Source organism: Lactuca serriola, chromosome 8 (genome assembly GCF_051521515.1).
Source record: "Lactuca serriola cultivar US96UC23 chromosome 8, Lser_US96UC23_V15, whole genome shotgun sequence".
Classification (NCBI taxonomy): Eukaryota; Viridiplantae; Streptophyta; class Magnoliopsida; order Asterales; family Asteraceae; genus Lactuca; species Lactuca serriola.
The window spans coordinates 68,102,358-68,125,026 of record NC_136415.1 but is presented as its reverse complement, the minus strand read 5'-3'; positions in this window follow the sequence as shown (position 1 = coordinate 68,125,026).

Below are 22,669 nucleotides of genomic sequence, written 5' to 3'. Positions count from 1 at the left end.
GCTACCACTTGAGCAATCGTAGACAAATCAACCAAACCCACACACTTTCTACCGACCAAGGCTACAAAGAAAAATAGAAAAGCTGACACGAGAATATCACAAGAAGATTGCGAGACTGCATAGTATACCACTGTCTATCATTTTGGATAAGGGACAGGCGATTCGCCTCGTGTTTTTAATAGTCGTTAAAGAAATCCTTTTTTTATCACCCTCAAACTGAAAGACAAAGAGGAAGAACCATTCATTGAATCCTTATACAACATCAACTATTACATTAACATCAAGGTCGCGTCATTCGAAGCTCTCGGCAAAAGCAAGTGTAGATCACCTCTTTGATGGGATGAGGTAGGTGACACACAAATAGCTAACAGGAAAGTTCCTAACAATACTCTCACCAGCCCCCAGATCATACGAGAAACTACAGAGAAGATTGTTCAAACCCATGAATGATTGAAGGCATCCCAGGATCGGAAGAAGAGCTTGTCTGATGAGACTCTTGTTATTCCACTGGATGAAATTGAAATCAACGGGAGTCTAAACTTCATCGAAGAACCGGTGGAAATCATGGATCAGGAGGTCAAAAGGACGAAACAAAGCCGCATACCCATAGTGAAGGCCCGTTGGAACGCCAAGCGAGGACCTGAATTCACTAGGGAACGCGAGAATCAAATGAAAAAAAAAGAAACACCCCCAATTGTTTAGTGATATCCCGTCTACAAGTTGAATTTCGGGGCGAAATTCTTTTAACGAGGGGAGAATGTAACAATTGGTAAAAATAGGAACGATCGTACGATGCTATGTTTTGATTATTAAGCAATATGAGTATTTTATTAAGAATGGTTGAAGGAATTTAACCTCTTTTATTTAAACAAGTTATTGTGAAATATAAAACAAGTAACTATTGATAAATTTCGTTATGATGTATGACTACGAACCATCACCGGTTTGTGAAATTAGCATATAACATCATTTAAACGCAACAAACTTAATTTTTGTATCAACATGTCTCAGTTGATAAGTAAGTTAGGTTCTATGTAAAACGTGTGCTTAATAGATGTGAAGGATCTAAATTTGACAAATATACGAACCAAAGTGACAAAACGTGTTTAACGATATGGTTAACCGGTTAAATGTCACGAAATTATACATTGCTCAATAAATTTTATATTTAAATAAATTAAAATATAAAATGAATTATTATAAGGTATAATTAAAATGTATTTAAGTGTTTTTGAATAAAAAGAATAAAACATAAACATTAAAGTTCAAATACACAAAAACTACATTGTTATTTTATACTAAGTATACATGTATGTATTTGTATATATGTATTATTATCTAGTGAATGACTAGTTATGAGTCATGAATTAAAGTGATTTCATGTAAGTTTTATGATGTCTAAATCAATTAAGATAAGAGAATTGGTGGAGATAAGTGCCAACTTAACTAATAAGTGCTTAATCACTTAAGACATTTTACTAAGAATGCTTATTAATCCCTCTTCTAATTTTCGAGATTAAGACCTTCCCTCTCCTTAACTAGAACTCCTAACTAACTAAATAACTAGTAGTTAGTTAGTTAACTAACTCTATCTCTAAACAACCACCCAAGCAAGTGGCTAGACAAGATCACATCACTTAAACTCACATCCCATCACAAGCTAGTCTAGGTTTTGTCCCCTTATCCTATTCCACTCTTTTCTCCTTCATAATCACGAAATTTCATCTTTATTTTACCCTCATTTGACCAGCAAATACTCCAGGGAATTACTCTCAACCTTCATCTCATTTTCAAGCACAAGAACTTCCTTCCAAAGCCATCAAAACCATGAACTAAAGGGCTGCTGTCCCTTTTGTGTTTCAGCCACCATTTCACCCATCTACACCTTCCTTTTGCTTGATATTTTTACCACTAAATACCCCTGGAAGTTACTTGTTATGATACTCAAAATTATTGATTCAAAACAGTGAGTAAACTATCCTTTTTCTTGCTCTTTTGCTGTGAAATTTCGTGACAGCAACATAGCCAAAAGAGTGGTTGTTTTGGAGCATCAAACCAACAACCAAAAGTTCATCTTCAACCTTCCATTCTTCAAGTATTCACATAAGGTGAGTTCATACCCCTACATTTTCATGTTTTCTTCAAGTTTTAAGGGGGGGGGGGGATACAAGTTAGAACACTAAACATAACTTAAATTTAAATGACAGCTTTCTACAGAAAAGTTGAGTCCTGTTCACGGACTGTTTTGACCATCTTAAACTTAATATATTTCAAAACTTTACAATATGCAAATAGTTCAAGTTTATACCTTTCTAAGGAATACTCGCACGCGTTCACACGATTTTTCTACAATTTATGGCGATTTTTATAAAACTGCCTGTCATTTCAGAAGTGATTTCGGACCAGTCTGTGAAGATGTTCATATTCACACTAGTTTGAGACCACTAAAAATCATAATAAAAATTTGGAACAAAGTAGACTCATTTTATAAAATCTCAGAGGTGACGGATTCAGCTTTTGACTTACGATGATTTTTCTATGAGTTTTCTAAAAACAGGGACAGTAAAGGGTAAAACTGTCAAAAGTGGTTTATAGATTTATTACCACCTTCTAATATTTTTGAGCAATGTTTATACATTGAGGAAGTTAAAACACAATCATTTAAATATGTTTAATTACGATTTTTACAAAAGTGATAAGTACAAAATGGTCTTTAGTATCAAACTTAAGGATTATTTCATGCAAAGTTTCTAATAAAAACGTAAGAATATGAACAACAATTACGAAACATCCCAAATCATCTTTTAAAATTTATACATATATATAACCATATACATATATATGTTTTGTTTACAAACTTGTCTTCTACATCAAAAATATACATATATATGTTTTGTTTACAAACTTGTCTTCTACATCAAAAATTACACTTTTCATAACAAGTGAACATTTTACTAGGGATTACTATGCAAACGAGACACATTTTTAGAAAACTATAATAGGTATAGTTTTACGAGAGCATTACAAACTTTTACATACTAGAAACACTATTTCAAGAAGTTTACTTTCATATACAAGAACAAACGAACATTTTTTTCACGTAAATCTGTTTTATACTAAGTTTTGTGAGACATCAACTTCACGTACGTTCGAGTACGCATTTCAAGTCCTATATTATATACCAGAATCCCTTGGAGGGGGAGCATGGTGTTTGTGTATAGATGTATACGGGCTTGACAACCCGCGCCCTGACTGTTAGCTACAGTCCACCATTTGGGGTGACAAACGTCAGAACATTCCAACGCCTGAAGAACGTTGTGTATAGGCATTTCTAGTCAATAGCATGGTTATAAAACTCACATGGAGTATTGAAAACACATTGACTTACGGGGTTTTTCAGACGTATTGGTAATTTTATACTTACATACATTTTTAGAAACAAACATTGGTCTTGAGAGAAGGCTACATTTATACTAGTAGAAAATATAGGATTTTCTAGAAGCAAACAAACAAGAACAAAACATTTCATTTCATACAAACATTGTCATTTAATACTTATGAAACTCACCAGCTTAAATGCTGATCTACTCTTTCAAAACTACTTGTATGTCCCAGGGATTCAGTAATTACAGGTAACAAACAGCTTTTGAAGAAGGGACGCTGCGGTGCCAGTTTAAATTCATATTTTGGCATCATATTGTAATTGGTTTTGAACATGTACCTTTTAACAATGTAAACTTTCAATTATATATATGATGGTGGTATTGCTTTCTTTACTATGTATTCATTTGTTACGTTACCACATGAAGTCATCCGCCCCCGAACGTTTCCGCCGTTCCGGTTTGGGGGTGTGACAGATTGGTATTAGAGACATTGTTTATAGTGAACTAAGTATATCGAACCACATAAGATATACAGACTATAAATGCTTAAGGGACTAATACTCTCTGACAAAACATTTTTCTTTTTACGCTTAAACAGCGTTACGCTTAAATTAAATTGATAGTTCATTTAAGTACAACTACATGCATACAACAAATTATTTTCATGATATCTAACTATACAACAAGTATTTAGACAAGTTGACACTACGATTAAGACTCTATATATGTAATCAGATTTTGGACAAATATAGCGTGATCAACTATATTTGCCCGAGATTGGACCAACGTATATCGAGGAATGATCATAGTAAGCAACAAGTCAAAACTTACCAAACCGTTACTAGCATCAAACACAAGAATTTAAAATACTATAGGAGTATTTTGCGTTACAATAGAACCACACACTTAGATTCTTCATATGCTTCTTACCCCTATTCTCGCATAGGCATATCAGCTAAACTTCATCTCCCCATAGACCCCTACTATCCTGCCACCGAAGCCAATAGATGGATCAACAAGGATCCATAAGAAGATTTCGAAGAGTACCAATAGATGATATACGAGGAAGAAGATTTACGAGAAGGGACCGGATGGAGAAAGAAGTCCGGGAGATACCATCAATAAACCTTACCCTATCAAGAGGAGTGTGAGAACCTCCACCTCTCATTTCAGGAAGCAACCCGCAATTAACTACCTAGCCACACATATAGACTGGAGAGGACAACCGATGATCCACAACCGACATAAACTCACTGCACCGTACTTCGGGCCATAGCATCCATAGACCGGAAAGCAGATCAAGAGAACAATACGGATCACCTACACTCCTTAGAAAAGGAGATAGTCGTTATAGCACAAAGAACCCTTACAGCTACAACCTAGACAGTCATCACAGAACTGAGAACAGAGGAGGCCACTCGCGAAATAAAATCATGCCGACACATGAAGGTAATCAGCATACTGGTGCAACACTAGTTCTATAAATAGACCCTACAACATTTCAAATTGCGGTAACAGCCGTCGTGACAGCAGTCATGGCACACCTCGACGCTAACAACACAAACAAAAGCGGGAACGGCGCCGAAAGTTCCAATCGTAATAACAACCAGGGACACCCCGAGTATGTTCCTGCAACGACGACCCAAATCAAGGATCTACCAAAAGACAACAAACAATGACATTCCATACCACCACCATCCCTACTACCTCAGTGCGAACAGGACCATATGTTGGAAACCTGCCAAAATGAACCAAGTGTAGCTTTCATCACAAAAGGAAAGTGTAGGGAAATGCACTGCAAGAACTGTAATGAAAAAGGGGAATACCACAAATTTCTGTAGGGTGTCGGCTCAACAGACCAACCAGAACACAAAAGCTGGGATGAGTCGGACTTGCTATAGATGTGGAGAAGTAGGGCATTTCATAAAGGAGTTCCCGGAGACTAAAAACAAATATGTTAGGAGCATCAGAAGTGTTTTAGCAACAGAGCGTGGGAAAGCAGTAATAGACCCCGCTGAGATTCCGGTACGTTCATTCCCGATAGCACATATGCATGGATACTATATAATAGCAACGCGGAGAGGAGTATTGTGAGTTGTATATTTAATCAATTTCTCAACCAAAAACCTCAAAAACTTAAACGAAATATTTACAGTAGAATTGGAATAATCAAAAGTACTAGAGACGTGTACATAGGGTGCACTCTAACACTAAATCAACCAATTCGTTCAAATCATCCTAAAACCGGTCACAATAAAAATTTACGACATTTTCATTTTGACAACGTATTAGTTAGTTTCCTCACCATACCGATATCATATATTACGAAAAGGCCATTCGCCTAAACCCATCGAGTAATAGAACCCTCGTTGTCTATGGCGACAAACCGGACACAATCCCCCGACTCACCTTTTACAACAAGACTCAGAAGTACTTACACAGGAGATACCACGCCATCCTAGCCCGTGTTGTGGATAAGAAACAAGAAGAGAAAAACATCATGGATGTTGAAAAGGCCCATAACCTTCTCGATATATTCCCAGAAAATCTCCTGGGAATACCATCCGTACGACAACCCGAGTTCAAAAATCAACCTAAGTGCAGTAGTTGTGGAAAAGGGTTGTTGTAAATGCCATCTCACCCAAGTTAATCACCCCACTCAAGTAGAGACTACGGACCCATACTAGTGAGTCTATGATTACTAAGTGTATATATTGGAGCCCTATATAATTAAGATTCTACGGACTTAAGGTTGGTAATTCCGCTTTAAATCCTTTTCCTTGTTTGGATGTGGGCTTAGAATAGAATCACCGATTCGACTGTCTTTTCAATCTTAATTATATACGACTTATAAACACAAAGAGATGATAGATGAATCAGTTATGAGTCATACCATGAACTCCATGACAAGTTACCCAAGACAGTGGATGGACATGCTACCACTTGAGCAATCGTAGACAAATCAACCAAACCCACACACTTTCTACCGACCAAGGCTACAAAGAAAAATAGAAAAGCTGACACGAGAATATCACAAGAAGATTGCGAGACTGCATAGTATACCACTGTCTATCATTTTGGATAAGGGACAGGCGATTCGCCTCGTGTTTTTAATAGTCGTTAAAGAAATCCTTTTTTTATCACCCTCAAACTGAAAGACAAAGAGGAAGAACCATTCATTGAATCCTTATACAACATCAACTATTACATTAACATCAAGGTCGCGTCATTCGAAGCTCTCGGCAAAAGCAAGTGTAGATCACCTCTTTGATGGGATGAGGTAGGTGACACACAAATAGCTAACAGGCAAGTTCCTAACAATACTCTCACCAGCCCCCAGATCATACGAGAAACTACAGAGAAGATTGTTCAAACCCGTGAATGATTGAAGGCATCCCAGGATCGGAAGAAGAGCTTGTCTGATGAGACTCTTGTTATTCCACTGGATGAAATTGAAATCAACGGGAGTCTAAACTTCATCGAAGAACCGGTGGAAATCATGGATCAGGAGGTCAAAAGGACGAAACAAAGCCGCATACCCATAGTGAAGGCCCGTTGGAACGCCAAGCGAGGACCTGAATTCATTAGGGAACGCGATAATCAAATGAAAAAAAAAAGAAACACCCCCAATTGTTTAGTGATATCCCGTCTACAAGTTGAATTTCGGGGCGAAATTCTTTTAACGAGGGGAGAATGTAACAATTGGTAAAAATAGGAACGATCGTACGATGCTATGTTTTGATTATTAAGCAATATGAGTATTTTATTAAGAATGGTTGAAGGAATTTAACCTCTTTTATTTAAACAAGTTATTGTGAAATATAAAACAAGTAACTATTGATAAATTTCGTTATGATGTATGACTACGAACCATCACCGGTTTGTGAAATTAGCATCTAACATCATTTAAACGCAACAAACTTAATTTTTGTATCAACATGTCTCTAGTTGATAAGTAAGTTAGGTTCTATGTAAAACGTGTGCTTAATAGATGTGAAGGATCTAAATTTGACAAATATACGAACCAAATTGACAAAACGTGTTTAACGATATGGTTAACCGGTTAAATGTCACGAAATTATACATTGCTCAATAAATTTTATATTTAAATAAATTAAAATATAAAATGAATTATTATAAGGTATAATTAAAATGTATTTAAGTGTTTTTGAATAAAAAGAATAAAACATAAACATTAAAGTTCAAATACACAAAAACTACATTGTTATTTTATACTAAGTATACATGTATGTATTTGTATATATGTATTATTATCTAGTGAATGACTAGTTATGAGTCATGAATTAAAGTGATTTCATGTAAGTTTTATGATGTCTAAATCAATTAAGATAAGAGAATTGGTGGAGATAAGTGCCAACTTAACTAATAAGTGCTTAATCACTTAAGACATTTTACTAAGAATGCTTATTAATCCCTCTTCTAATTTTCGAGATTAAGACCTTCCCTCTCCTTAACTAGAACTCCTAACTAACTAAATAACTAGTAGTTAGTTAGTTAACTAACTCTATCTCTAAACAACCACCCAAGCAAGTGGCTAGACAAGATCACATCACTTAAACTCACATCCCATCACAAGCTAGTCTAGGTTTTGTCCCCTTATCCTATTCCACTCTTTTCTCCTTCATAATCACGAAATTTCATCTTCATTTTACCCTCATTTGACCAGCAAATACTCCAGGGAATTACTCTCAACCTTCATCTCATTTTCAAGCACAAGAACTTCCTTCCAAAGCCATCAAAACCATGAACTAAAGGGCTGCTGTCCCTTTTGTGTTTCAGCCACCATTTCACCCATCTACACCTTCCTTTTGCTTGATATTTTTACCGCTAAATACCCCTGGAAGTTACTTGTTATGATACTCAAAATTATTGATTCAAAACAGTGAGTAAACTATCCTTTTTCTTGCTCTTTTGCTGTGAAATTTCGTGACAGCAACATAGCCAAAAGAGTGGCTGTTTTGGAGCATCAAACCAACAACCAAAAGTTCATCTTCAACCTTCCATTCTTCAAGTATTCACATAAGGTGAGTTCATACCCCTACATTTTCATGTTTTCTTCAAGTTTTAAGGGGGGGGGGGGGGAATACAAGTTAGAACACTAAACATAACTTAAATTTAAATGACAGCTTTCTACAGAAAAGTTGAGTCCTGTTCACGGACTGTTTTGACCATCTTAAACTTAATATATTTCAAAACTTTACAATATGAAAATAGTTCAAGTTTATACCTTTCTAAGGAATACTCGCACGCGTTCACACGATTTTTCTACAATTTATGGCGATTTTTATAAAACTGCCTGTCATTTCAGAAGTGATTTCGGACCAGTCTGTGAAGATGTTCATATTCACACTAGTTTGAGACCACTAAAAATCATAATAAAAATTTGGAACAAAGTAGACTCATTTTATAAAATCTCAGAGGTGACGGATTCAGCTTTTGACTTACGATGATTTTTCTATGAGTTTTCTAAAAACAGGGACAGTAAAGGGTAAAACTGTCAAAAGTGGTTTATAGATTTATTACCACCTTCTAATATTTTTGAGCAATGTTTATACATTGAGGAAGTTAAAACACAATCATTTAAATATGTTTAATTACGATTTTTACAAAAGTGATAAGTACAAAATGGTCTTTAGTATCAAACTTAAGGATTATTTCATGCAAAGTTTCTAATAAAAACGTAAGAATATGAACAACAATTACGAAACATCCCAAATCATCTTTTAAAATTTATACATATATATAACCATATACATATATATGTTTTGTTTACAAACTTGTCTTCTACATCAAAAATATACATATATATGTTTTGTTTACAAACTTGTCTTCTACATCAAAAATTACACTTTTCATAACAAGTGAACATTTTACTAGGGATTACTATGCAAACGAGACACATTTTTAGAAAACTATAATAGGTATAGTTTTACGAGAGCATTACAAACTTTTACATACTAGAAACACTATTTCAAGAAGTTTACTTTCATATACAAGAACAAACGAACATTTTTTTCACGTAAATCTGTTTTATACTAAGTTTTGTGAGACATCAACTTCACGTACGTTCGAGTACGCATTTCAAGTCCTATATTATATACCAGAATCCCTTGGAGGGGGAGCATGGTGTTTGTGTATAGATGTATACGGGCTTGACAACCCGCGCCCTGACTGTTAGCTACAGTCCACCATTTGGGGTGACAAACGTCAGAACATTCCAACGCCTGAAGAACGTTGTGTATAGGCATTTCTAGTCAATAGCATGGTTATAAAACTCACATGGAGTATTGAAAACACATTGACTTACGGGGTTTTTCAGACGTATTGGTAATTTTATACTTACATACATTTTTAGAAACAAACATTGGTCTTGAGAGAAGGCTACATTTATACTAGTAGAAAATATAGGATTTTCTAGAAGCAAACAAACAAGAACAAAACATTTCATTTCATACAAACATTGTCATTTAATACTTATGAAACTCACCAGCTTAAATGCTGATCTACTCTTTCAAAACTACTTGTATGTCCCAGGGATTCAGTAATTACAGGTAACAAACAGCTTTTGAAGAAGGGACGCTGCGGTGCCAGTTTAAATTCATATTTTGGCATCATATTGTAATTGGTTTTGAACATGTACCTTTTAACAATGTAAACTTTCAATTATATATATGATGGTGGTATTGCTTTCTTTACTATGTATTCATTTGTTACGTTACCACATGAAGTCATCCGCCCCCGAACGTTTCCGCCGTTCCGGTTTGGGGGTGTGACAGATTGGTATTAGAGACATTGTTTATAGTGAACTAAGTATATCGAACCACATAAGATATACAGACTATAAATGCTTAAGGGACTAATACTCTCTGACAAAACATTTTTCTTTTTACGCTTAAACAGCGTTACGCTTAAATTAAATTGATAGTTCATTTAAGTACAACTACATGCATACAACAAATTATTTTCATGATATCTAACTATACAACAAGTATTTAGACAAGTTGACACTACGATTAAGACTCTATATATGTAATCAGATTTTGGACAAATATAGCGTGATCAACTATATTTGCCCGAGATTGGACCAACGTATATCGAGGAATGATCATAGTAAGCAACAAGTCAAAACTTACCAAACCGTTACTAGCATCAAACACAAGAATTTAAAATACTATAGGAGTATTTTGCGTTACAATAGAACCACACACTTAGATTCTTCATATGCTTCTTACCCCTATTCTCGCATAGGCATATCAGCTAAACTTCATCTCCCCATAGACCCCTACTATCCTGCCACCGAAGCCAATAGATGGATCAACAAGGATCCATAAGAAGATTTCGAAGAGTACCAATAGATGATATACGAGGAAGAAGATTTACGAGAAGGGACCGGATGGAGAAAGAAGTCCGGGAGATACCATCAATAAACCTTACCCTATCAAGAGGAGTGTGAGAACCTCCACCTCTCATTTCAGGAAGCAACCCGCAATTAACTACCTAGCCACACATATAGACTGGAGAGGACAACCGATGATCCACAACCGACATAAACTCACTGCACCGTACTTCGGGCCATAGCATCCATAGACCGGAAAGCAGATCAAGAGAACAATACGGATCACCTACACTCCTTAGAAAAGGAGATAGTCGTTATAGCACAAAGAACCCTTACAGCTACAACCTAGACAGTCATCACAGAACTGAGAACAGAGGAGGCCACTCGCGAAATAAAATCATGCCGACACATGAAGGTAATCAGCATACTGGTGCAACACTAGTTCTATAAATAGACCCTACAACATTTCAAATTGCGGTAACAGCCGTCGTGACAGCAGTCATGGCACACCTCGACGCTAACAACACAAACAAAAGCGGGAACGGCGCCGAAAGTTCCAATCGTAATAACAACCAGGGACACCCCGAGTATGTTCCTGCAACGACGACCCAAATCAAGGATCTACCAAAAGACAACAAACAATGACATTCCATACCACCACCATCCCTACTACCTCAGTGCGAACAGGACCATATGTTGGAAACCTGCCAAAATGAACCAAGTGTAGCTTTCATCACAAAAGGAAAGTGTAGGGAAATGCACTGCAAGAACTGTAATGAAAAAGGGGAATACCACAAATTTCTGTAGGGTGTCGGCTCAACAGACCAACCAGAACACAAAAGCTGGGATGAGTCGGACTTGCTATAGATGTGGAGAAGTAGGGCATTTCATAAAGGAGTTCCCGGAGACTAAAAACAAATATGTTAGGAGCATCAGAAGTGTTTTAGCAACAGAGCGTGGGAAAGCAGTAATAGACCCCGCTGAGATTCCGGTACGTTCATTCCCGATAGCACATATGCATGGATACTATATAATAGCAACGCGGAGAGGAGTATTGTGAGTTGTATATTTAATCAATTTCTCAACCAAAAACCTCAAAAACTTAAACGAAATATTTACAGTAGAATTGGAATAATCAAAAGTACTAGAGACGTGTACATAGGGTGCACTCTAACACTAAATCAACCAATTCGTTCAAATCATCCTAAAACCGGTCACAATAAAAATTTACGACATTTTCATTTTGACAATGTATTAGTTAGTTTCCTCACCATACCGATATCATATATTACGAAAAGGCCATTCGCCTAAACCCATCGAGTAATAGAACCCTCGTTGTCTATGGCGACAAACCGGACACAATCCCCCGACTCACCTTTTACAACAAGACTCAGAAGTACTTACACAGGAGATACCACGCCATCCTAGCCCGTGTTGTGGATAAGAAACAAGAAGAGAAAAACATCATGGATGTTGAAAAGGCCCATAACCTTCTCGATATATTCCCAGAAAATCTCCTGGGAATACCATCCGTACGACAACCCGAGTTCAAAAATCAACCTAAGTGCAGTAGTTGTGGAAAAGGGTTGTTGTAAATGCCATCTCACCCAAGTTAATCACCCCACTCAAGTAGAGACTACGGACCCATACTAGTGAGTCTATGATTACTAAGTGTATATATTGGAGCCCTATATAATTAAGATTCTACGGACTTAAGGTTGGTAATTCCGCTTTAAATCCTTTTCCTTGTTTGGATGTGGGCTTAGAATAGAATCACCGATTCGACTGTCTTTTCAATCTTAATTATATACGACTTATAAACACAAAGAGATGATAGATGAATCAGTTATGAGTCATACCATGAACTCCATGACAAGTTACCCAAGACAGTGGATGGACATGCTACCACTTGAGCAATCGTAGACAAATCAACCAAACCCACACACTTTCTACCGACCAAGGCTACAAAGAAAAATAGAAAAGCTGACACGAGAATATCACAAGAAGATTGCGAGACTGCATAGTATACCACTGTCTATCATTTTGGATAAGGGACAGGCGATTCGCCTCGTGTTTTTAATAGTCGTTAAAGAAATCCTTTTTTTATCACCCTCAAACTGAAAGACAAAGAGGAAGAACCATTCATTGAATCCTTATACAACATCAACTATTACATTAACATCAAGGTCGCGTCATTCGAAGCTCTCGGCAAAAGCAAGTGTAGATCACCTCTTTGATGGGATGAGGTAGGTGACACACAAATAGCTAACAGGCAAGTTCCTAACAATACTCTCACCAGCCCCCAGATCATACGAGAAACTACAGAGAAGATTGTTCAAACCCGTGAATGATTGAAGGCATCCCAGGATCGGAAGAAGAGCTTGTCTGATGAGACTCTTGTTATTCCACTGGATGAAATTGAAATCAACGGGAGTCTAAACTTCATCGAAGAACCGGTGGAAATCATGGATCAGGAGGTCAAAAGGACGAAACAAAGCCGCATACCCATAGTGAAGGCCCGTTGGAACGCCAAGCGAGGACCTGAATTCACTAGGGAACGCGATAATCAAATGAAAAAAAAAGAAACACCCCCAATTGTTTAGTGATATCCCGTCTACAAGTTGAATTTCGGGGCGAAATTCTTTTAACGAGGGGAGAATGTAACAATTGGTAAAAATAGGAACGATCGTACGATGCTATGTTTTGATTATTAAGCAATATGAGTATTTTATTAAGAATGGTTGAAGGAATTTAACCTCTTTTATTTAAACAAGTTATTGTGAAATATAAAACAAGTAACTATTGATAAATTTCGTTATGATGTATGACTACGAACCATCACCGGTTTGTGAAATTAGCATATAACATCATTTAAACGCAACAAACTTAATTTTTGTATCAACATGTCTCAGTTGATAAGTAAGTTAGGTTCTATGTAAAACGTGTGCTTAATAGATGTGAAGGATCTAAATTTGACAAATATACGAACCAAAGTGACAAAACGTGTTTAACGATATGGTTAACCGGTTAAATGTCACGAAATTATACATTGCTCAATAAATTTTATATTTAAATAAATTAAAATATAAAATGAATTATTATAAGGTATAATTAAAATGTATTTAAGTGTTTTTGAATAAAAAGAATAAAACATAAACATTAAAGTTCAAATACACAAAAACTACATTGTTATTTTATACTAAGTATACATGTATGTATTTGTATATATGTATTATTATCTAGTGAATGACTAGTTATGAGTCATGAATTAAAGTGATTTCATGTAAGTTTTATGATGTCTAAATCAATTAAGATAAGAGAATTGGTGGAGATAAGTGCCAACTTAACTAATAAGTGCTTAATCACTTAAGACATTTTACTAAGAATGCTTATTAATCCCTCTTCTAATTTTCGAGATTAAGACCTTCCCTCTCCTTAACTAGAACTCCTAACTAACTAAATAACTAGTAGTTAGTTAGTTAACTAACTCTATCTCTAAACAACCACCCAAGCAAGTGGCTAGACAAGATCACATCACTTAAACTCACATCCCATCACAAGCTAGTCTAGGTTTTGTCCCCTTATCCTATTCCACTCTTTTCTCCTTCATAATCACGAAATTTCATCTTTATTTTACCCTCATTTGACCAGCAAATACTCCAGGGAATTACTCTCAACCTTCATCTCATTTTCAAGCACAAGAACTTCCTTCCAAAGCCATCAAAACCATGAACTAAAGGGCTGCTGTCCCTTTTGTGTTTCAGCCACCATTTCACCCATCTACACCTTCCTTTTGCTTGATATTTTTACCACTAAATACCCCTGGAAGTTACTTGTTATGATACTCAAAATTATTGATTCAAAACAGTGAGTAAACTATCCTTTTTCTTGCTCTTTTGCTGTGAAATTTCGTGACAGCAACATAGCCAAAAGAGTGGTTGTTTTGGAGCATCAAACCAACAACCAAAAGTTCATCTTCAACCTTCCATTCTTCAAGTATTCACATAAGGTGAGTTCATACCCCTACATTTTCATGTTTTCTTCAAGTTTTAAGGGGGGGGGGGGGATACAAGTTAGAACACTAAACATAACTTAAATTTAAATGACAGCTTTCTACAGAAAAGTTGAGTCCTGTTCACGGACTGTTTTGACCATCTTAAACTTAATATATTTCAAAACTTTACAATATGCAAATAGTTCAAGTTTATACCTTTCTAAGGAATACTCGCACGCGTTCACACGATTTTTCTACAATTTATGGCGATTTTTATAAAACTGCCTGTCATTTCAGAAGTGATTTCGGACCAGTCTGTGAAGATGTTCATATTCACACTAGTTTGAGACCACTAAAAATCATAATAAAAATTTGGAACAAAGTAGACTCATTTTATAAAATCTCAGAGGTGACGGATTCAGCTTTTGACTTACGATGATTTTTCTATGAGTTTTCTAAAAACAGGGACAGTAAAGGGTAAAACTGTCAAAAGTGGTTTATAGATTTATTACCACCTTCTAATATTTTTGAGCAATGTTTATACATTGAGGAAGTTAAAACACAATCATTTAAATATGTTTAATTACGATTTTTACAAAAGTGATAAGTACAAAATGGTCTTTAGTATCAAACTTAAGGATTATTTCATGCAAAGTTTCTAATAAAAACGTAAGAATATGAACAACAATTACGAAACATCCCAAATCATCTTTTAAAATTTATACATATATATAACCATATACATATATATGTTTTGTTTACAAACTTGTCTTCTACATCAAAAATATACATATATATGTTTTGTTTACAAACTTGTCTTCTACATCAAAAATTACACTTTTCATAACAAGTGAACATTTTACTAGGGATTACTATGCAAACGAGACACATTTTTAGAAAACTATAATAGGTATAGTTTTACGAGAGCATTACAAACTTTTACATACTAGAAACACTATTTCAAGAAGTTTACTTTCATATACAAGAACAAACGAACATTTTTTTCACGTAAATATGTTTTATACTAAGTTTTGTGAGACATCAACTTCACGTACGTTCGAGTACGCATTTCAAGTCCTATATTATATACCAGAATCCCTTGGAGGGGGAGCATGGTGTTTGTGTATAGATGTATACGGGCTTGACAACCCGCGCCCTGACTGTTAGCTACAGTCCACCATTTGGGGTGACAAACGTCAGAACATTCCAACGCCTGAAGAACGTTGTGTATAGGCATTTCTAGTCAATAGCATGGTTATAAAACTCACATGGAGTATTGAAAACACATTGACTTACGGGGTTTTTCAGACGTATTGGTAATTTTATACTTACATACATTTTTAGAAACAAACATTGGTCTTGAGAGAAGGCTACATTTATACTAGTAGAAAATATAGGATTTTCTAGAAGCAAACAAACAAGAACAAAACATTTCATTTCATACAAACATTGTCATTTAATACTTATGAAACTCACCAGCTTAAATGCTGATCTACTCTTTCAAAACTACTTGTATGTCCCAGGGATTCAGTAATTACAGGTAACAAACAGCTTTTGAAGAAGGGACGCTGCGGTGCCAGTTTAAATTCATATTTTGGCATCATATTGTAATTGGTTTTGAACATGTACCTTTTAACAATGTAAACTTTCAATTATATATATGATGGTGGTATTGCTTTCTTTACTATGTATTCATTTGTTACGTTACCACATGAAGTCATCCGCCCCCGAACGTTTCCGCCGTTCCGGTTTGGGGGTGTGACACTAGTTAGGATAAGAACCTTGGAAAAATAATTATTTGCATGTATCTTAGTCAAACATAGATCCAATTTTTCTAGAGTTGCATGTACACCATAGGAGTGTTAGAATGCTCAAAACCCATCAATTTCAGGTATAATATTTGCTATGCAGGATCTTAGCAACAAAGCAAGATGTCCAAGAAAAGGAGAGAAATCCACACTTGGAAAGACGAATACAAATGGTGTGCATACCATGAGAACTTTGGTCTTGTTACAGAGGATTGCATAACTCTCAGTAAGGAGATCAACTACCTCTTAAGCAAAGGATACCTCAAAGAAATCCTCAAAAGAACAAAGGAAAGTTCCAAAGAAAAAATTAGGATCCCTAGAAGATCCTCGATAAGCCAGGATCCCCTCCTACTGATGCTAAGGTAAACAATGTGATCATTGGAGGATCTGACATTTGTGGCACCTCTTATTCTGTAGAAAAAAGGCATGCCAAGGTGTCAAAGATAGAAACATAAGAAATGCCATGGAAGAATACGTCAATAACAAACGAGAAGGAGATCACCTTCGATGAAGCAGATAGATAAGACATCCAGGATCCTCACCACAATGGATTGGTGATCACTCTTTACATCGCCAACCATTTCGTCAGAAGGATCCTTTTTGACGGAGGATCTTTAGTCAACATTATACTCTTGGATTATTTAAAAAGAATGAACATCCCGGAGTCCAAAATAATGAAAAGATCCTTAATATTAACAAGATTAAGTGGTGAAACAAAACATATAGTTGGCAAAATAAAGGTACCTATCTACATTGAGGGGTTAAACTCTATGCAACGCTTTTGTGTAATCGATACATTATCCTCTATGATGTTATATTAAGTAGACCATGGATCCATGATATGAAGGGTGTCCTCTCGACATACCGTGAGTGTGTGAAGATGCCCACCCCTTGGGGAACAGTAAAGATCATAGGTGATCAACAAGAATCCAAAGAGTGATAGAAGACCTCAGTTAAATCTTTAACAATACCACGACAAGCATAGCAGGGACACATGATATGCTAGGAACAAGAGAGAAAGATATAAAGGAAGTGCCCCTGGACCTTGAGGATCCTAATTCCAAAGATCTCATAGGATCCTCAATGCTAGAACCAATCGGACAAAAACTACTAAAGTTCATCAGAGCAAGAAGCAAGACATTTTCATGGAAGCACGGGGACATGACAAGTATAGACAAAAGTATAATAACCCATTAACTTAACATTGATCCTTCTTTTAGACCATTACATTAAAAGAGAAGGAAATTCGCACCAGAGAGAAACCAAATCATACAAGAAGAAATAGAAAAACTTCTTAAAACGGGAATGATTAAGGAAGTGAAATTCCCAAGATGGCTAGACAATATGGTCATAGTACAAAAGAAGAATGGTAAATAGAGAGTATGTATGGATTATACGGATCTCAACAAGGCTTTTCCCAAGGATCCTTTCCCTCTAACACACATAGACTCCATGATAGACGCTACAACTGGCCATGTATTACTAACGTTCATGGATGCATCAACTGATGAGTTTAAAACTCTTAGATCGATTAGATCTTTCACAAGTACGATTATGGAAATCAAACAATTCAAAAACAAGATGAGAATGAACACAGAACAGAATCTAATATATGCTTATGATTCAAAACAGAGTCATGCCTCAGCAGAGCTCGATGAAGAACTTTCGCTGTAGAGGTGAGCTAGGGTTTACAAAAACTATGAAGCAAATAAACAATGAAAGCGATTAATGCTAAGTCTGCATGCATGCAGCTTATATACTAAACCTTGATACAAAAATATGCACGGTTGGACAGGCCTAATACCGTCATTCAAACTGGGCTAAGAACCGAGCCCATGACACAATCTAATAGACTTAACAATCTCCCCCTTTGCGTCAAATGAGGCGAGAGATTATTCCTATGAGTAGGCTTCACCGTCTTTATTACTTTAAACAAAGAAGGAATTATGGCAAGAAGAGTCTGTCTAAACTGTGTGTACTACCTTAGCATGTCAGTGAATAATTTCTTATCAGCAGCACTGTTCTGATCGCACCTCTGAATAATCTCCAAAATATGCTCAAGGCAAGACGTTGACAAGAGGTGTTTGTCAACAAGAGCAAACATATATTTTTGACCTTCGCCCCTGAGGAACATAACTGTGTGATACTTTGAATCAATTTTCCTCTTGATCATGGTATTGACATTGCCAGCTCTGCCCATGGTCTTGATCGTTGTTCGCTTGTGTATGGCAGAGGCAATCTCCTGGTCCATCTTCGCTACCTCATGTATGTAGCAAACAAGCATACGCTTGACATGATTGATTATTGGCTGATACTCCAACGATTTGAAAAAAGAATGTTATTGAGGAGTATCCAGTCATGAGGATTAAAGTTTGGTAGAACAGTGAGGGTAAAATGGTAGACTGAGCCTTCGGTTCTTTGAGACACCCTAAATTTGACATTAATAAATTTCCCTGCTGAATAGGGCTTCATTACCTTGACTGTGGTTATTTTCTTTTAGCTCCAAGTTAGGTATTGGGGTTGAGCAAACTCCAAGTAAAACTCCAGAAGATCCCTATCTACCTTTGGGTCTGGGGATGGAATAGCAACAGTCGAGTTGAAGCAGTGGAAGATAAATGCCTTTCGAGTGATTGGCATATCGAACCATGCAACCTTGGAATTGTCAAGGCCAACGGACATTATTGGCTTGAGCCAGAGAATGCTTGGCTCATCAATTACACATCTTTGAAGCGAGTCTATTGTCCACACAAGAAACATGGACTTTTTCTTTTCTAGGAGCTCCACCTCCTTTCGCTTCAGCTCTAGCTAAGCTTGTTGTTTCTTGATGTTTTCTTCCATTTCTTTTTCAGAAGTCTTAACCTTCTGGAAGAGTTTCTTGGGATTCTCGACATAGATATCATCTTCATTGTCTGTGTCGTCCTCGCCGATTTTCTTCTTCTTTTTGTCTTTGTTACTAACTGAAGCTACATTACCCTTCGGTTCAGCAGATGGTTTTGATCCAGAAAGAGGAGGTTGCATTGTCACTTCCTCTCCCCCTTGTTTCGGTTGGACCCCGGTCACCGGAACAACCTCGATACGACTAAGAATGTCCAATGCCGGTCTGAGCTTATCCGCCAGATGACGGCTGACAGTTATAGTGATGATCAGATCATGAACCTCAATAAGATGAAGGAGGATGGAGTGAACATCTGCAACAGAACTCCTAATGACCTCCCTTTCTGACTTGAGGTCATTAATCTCAGCATTAGCAGTACGCAGCTTGTGTGTTTGCAATTTAAGTTGGGCAGTACGTCTGTCTAGCTCATCCATAATGTGATTCTCCACAGCTAACTCGGCCTCCAGTTGAGTTAAGCGTTCGTTGACATTAGCATGGAGCGTTTCGTTGGCTTCTTCACTGGCTTGGTGTGCCGCTTCAAGGTTCGAGTGCTCAGATTGAAGAGAAATTTGAAGGTTCTCTACTGAAGCGTTAACAGTTTGAGCGTTTTTGGCAGCAGCAACCTGCAAGGAATCTAGAAATAAATGAGCTTTGGAGACTAGTTTTTCGACTTTTGCGGTCGCTTCCTTGCACTCCTTAGTAGAGGCATCAACAGCAAGAGAGGCTCGTTGACATTGGGAAGTAGAGGCTTCGATTGCCTTGGCTGCAGCAGATAAAGTAGCACTGTGTTCGGTGACGACCGAGGAGAACAAGGCCTTCAAGGCAGCTTTAGAATAGGCACCAGAGGAAGAGGATGAAAGCAGTTGATCAAGCTTTTCGTTTACTGCCTTGAGATGACGTTTTGTAACAGGCTCATCGTCATCATCCTCGCTCTGCACTCGATAAGGACTGAAATATGTGGAATTGAATTCCAAGTCCTCACCACCTAGAATAGGGGTTGTTTCAGTATATTGTGTAAGAGATAAGGGTTTTGAAGAAGGTGGAGGTTCGGTTGTGACAGGAGGTTCGGTTACAGGTGGATTGGGAATAGTAGAGTAAGGTTTTGTGGTAGTAGTGGTAGTGGTGGTATATGTGAAAATGGGAGTGGGAATAGGAATTGTAGTGAATGGTTGAGAGGTGGTAATTGGAGAGATAGGAGGGATGGAGATTGGGATGGTTACAGGTGGAGGTGAAGGAGGATTAGAGCGAACTGGAATTTCTGGGGTAGGGTAGCGAGGCGGAGTATCACCTCGGCCCGAAGCCTCATCATAAGAGCTTTCGCCCTCAGATTCTGAAGGAGGAGCGTTCTTCTTCTTAGGAGGGACATATTCTGAATCCGAATCACTGGAGGATTGAAGAATAAGTCTCCTAGCGGGCTTCTTCCGCTTTTTCGGTTGAGCCTGAGAAGTGGCAGCTTTATCAGATTTTCGCTTCTTGGGGGTTTGCCCTTAGTTGGTATAATGACCGGACCTTCCTTCTGTGTTTCAGGCTTCTTACCTCTCTTGGCTGGCTTATCAGCCTCTTCAATGGAACGAAGCATAGCCAATGTAAGCTCTCTTGGGCCTACAGATGGACGCTTCCTGTACTGTTGAAGAACGTTACTCGACTCAGAAATACGATCGAGCATTGCTTCAGGAATGGGTCCAATAAACGAAAACTTGGTTGGGTCAGTGACTATGATTTTTGTCGTATGAAAGGTAGCAATGGATGAGAGAAAAGAATCCACCATTATTGGAACATGAAGGCGGTCCATTGCCCAGTTGGTGACGAGAGACCAGAAACGCCCACATGAGATCTCAGAGTGCCTGGAGGAAGATACCAAGCTTTGAACCTACTGCTGCCAGATAATGGACCCATAATCTAGGTCAATTCCATGGTACAACCCATACAGTACCGTCATGAAGGACTTGCTTGCACCATCTGAGCCAGCGCTTCGCTCAGAAAGTCCCTTGAATAACAGCGTAAAAAGGCCATTCCATTGAGGAGGAAGGCAAGACTTCTTGAACTTCGTAATGGTGGTTAGGGTTTCGGTATACCCCATCTGATAGAACATAGAAAACAATTGACCAGCTGTAATGGAGTCAGGGTTAACCAGAGATGGATCTTGAGAAAGACCAATTAGGGCACATAATCGATGCTTGGAGATGGAGGTCTTCTCATCGTGGAGTTCAAAGTGAATTCGTTCATTAATCTTGTCATAGAAGGCAGTAGAGTAGACAAGAGACAAACACGACATGGGAACAACTTCAACTTTAGTCAGTGCGTCGGTGAGTGGTGAACAGTTGGCATGTCGAAGATGACGCATGAAAGAGAAAAGACGTTTCCCTTTTACACGCTCTTTCATAAAATGCACTTTTTCAAATCGCCAAACTGTTTGGATAGCCGCTGAGTCAGTTTCCACTTCATCCCAATCGTTTCTCCATACGTCGTTTGAATCTTTGTTGCCTTTAGCGTTTTAATGGTCATTCTTAACAAAACTAAAATTTGGAAAATTAAAAATTTTCGTGCATAGGGTGTAAAAGATAAAGAAATAAAACAAAATTTTAGGGATAATCTGTGATGTCGTAAGCAGACATAAGACAATTGATTATGGTCATAAATCACTTCCTTCAAAGTCAAGAGAGACATTAAAGTGCTTGCTTGGTTTCCCATTGAATAACCATCAATAACTTGTTGAAAAGTTTTGAAAGGCATCTTTTGAAGGTTAAAGAGGGTGGCCTTCGCTTCAATTCATAATTTCGATGCTTAACATAAGACCGAGACTGAATGAAGTACTTGTGAGATCATTGTGATCTGTTGAACAAGTAGGTATTATAAACTTTATAGTGATGAGGGAAGTAAGGAAATCTCAAAAAAAAAAAATTAAACTGGATCTTTTTGGGTTAGAGAAGCGTTGGTGAAAAGCAAGCTCATAAAGATCACTCAAAAGAAAAAAGAGATGTCATTGGGTAACAAGTAAAATCTTGAATTGTTGAATTCACCGTCAATTCATTAGTGGTGTTGAACTTTGGGTTTCACTTAGTACATAGTGGCATGAAACAAAGATCATGAACACAACCATAAACCTCAGTGGTTAATACTGAAAGTCTCAGGGGTTATATTGATGAAACGAATTATAATGGAGAAAGATGATGAAGATGGTATAAGAAGCAAATGTACCTCTGCTTTAAAGAAAAGAAGGACCAAGCAGAAAACTCTAAACTAAATTTGAGT